Source organism: Lemur catta, chromosome 3 (assembly GCF_020740605.2).
Source record: "Lemur catta isolate mLemCat1 chromosome 3, mLemCat1.pri, whole genome shotgun sequence".
NCBI classification, from domain to species: Eukaryota; Metazoa; Chordata; class Mammalia; order Primates; family Lemuridae; genus Lemur; species Lemur catta.
Window position 1 is genome coordinate 94,864,227 of NC_059130.1, and position 1,819 is coordinate 94,866,045.

The 1,819-nt window shown below is 39.5% G+C and overlaps 1 pseudogene; it reads right to left on the reverse strand.

The window, feature by feature from the left end:
- Window positions 1-580: 580 nt before the first annotated feature.
- Window positions 581-1,392, reverse strand: LOC123634259 (annotated as a pseudogene).
- Window positions 1,393-1,819: the final 427 nt, after the last annotated feature.

Consider the following 1,819-nt stretch of genomic DNA (forward strand, 5'->3'; position numbering starts at 1 on the left):
ATACAACTAGGGACTGGACACACATGCATCAAATTGTACTCTCATTCACTGACATGAACACATCTCCAAACATGTTAATATACAAATAAACACATGCACCCAAGTAACAAGCCACAGAGCACCCACCATTTTCCAAGACCAAAATTTTCACACAATTATACTGGCAAATAAAGCACATGTACATATTCATATATACCAGAATCCAAAGTGACATGTAGACATATAACACAGGTACTTATATACATACCTATAAACACAGAACTCAACCAGAAATAGCCCAGAGAGAAATCGTGATCTATGAAACACACAGTAACACCATGACCTTTTCACTAGCAATGAAAATTCAACAGTTAATGATAAAATTGAGATTATTAAAACATTCATGCTTTAAATAACAGAAACCAGGAAACCAGACTGTAAAGTCCCTCCTCATTGCCACTTGGTTTCTTATAAATTCATAATGTGAAGACAACTTCAAAGACTTAAAAGCACAAAGAGGTTGATGACTCCTATCTAGAATAAAGATTATTTGCTAAATGAAATTACTGAAAGTGAACAGAGAAACATTCTGTAAAGTGAGCTAAATTCTTTTTACTTTGAAGGCCCTGCTAGAGACTTGCTCCTGCTGTGATTCGTGACTTGGAGAGGCAAAACTAAAAAAGCTGTTGCTGGGTTCAGGTGCTGTGGGAGAACCCACAAAAAATGGTCTGAACTGAAAATCTCCATCTCTGATTTTGAACTGGTGTATTATCCAAAGAAAACTTTGAGTTGTTCCCAGATGAGAAGCCAAAAACACCAGACTGTGCAATCACGGATGGTCCTACTGTGCCTTCTTGGATAGCAATAGTTAGGTTTCGTAGCTGAAGACCATCATAGAGGCCTTGGAGCGGTTGATACTGGTGATTGCACTCCACAGGTTTCTCAGAGATGTCACTGAACTTTTTCTTGTATTCTTCTAGCCCTTTCTTTGTGGAGGTGACCTCCCTTTGCATAAAGGTCAGTTCTACATCCTTACTCTGTATTTGCTGAATATATGTCTTCTCCTTCTGTTTCAGATGGCCCTCAGCCTTGCTAAAATTATATCCTTGATAGAGACACTCCTGATGTACCTGATATGTCCAGAAGGCCAGTGCTCGAGAGCTAATGTCCAACACAATCTCTGGTCACAGTCCTGCCAATACCATAGCTTCATATTCCTCTGAGGGACTGAGTTCTGTGTGGACAATATTTAGCTTTCCAGAAAGGGCACTGTTGCAGGCAGGGCAGATTGACTAAACTCTCCACTACCATGCTGATCACAGAAGATGTGAGAGCAGGTGGTGACCCAAGCATAACCAGAAAGTTTGATGCAACACTTAAATTACAGAGCAGCATGTCTTCACACAAAGACATTATGGGGATACTGAGGTCTCCAGATGCTGCAAAGAGTCATTTTTGCAAGTTGATTGTATAAAACCATTTCTGGTAAGAAAAGTCAGCTTCCATCTTTAATTTGAAGAATCATCTGCCTTCATGTGTAAAAGAAAAATTCAGTCATCATCTATGGTATATCCAGGATTTACAGCACTGAAGTGGTCCAGACTAGAAAAGTGAGATTAAGGTCTGGTTTTGGTCTCTTGAAATTTTACTTCTTTGGTATCAGATGAACCCAGCTTCTATCCAGGAATCAAGTTAAACTGCAGGATCTATCAACTACCTAAAAATCTCTGCCTTTATACTCCCATCAGCCTCTAACCCTTTCTATTGAGAATGTCCAAATCCAAGCCCACTTGATTTTCAGGGGGTTGATAGATATTACAAAGGCTTTTCCAGAGCCACT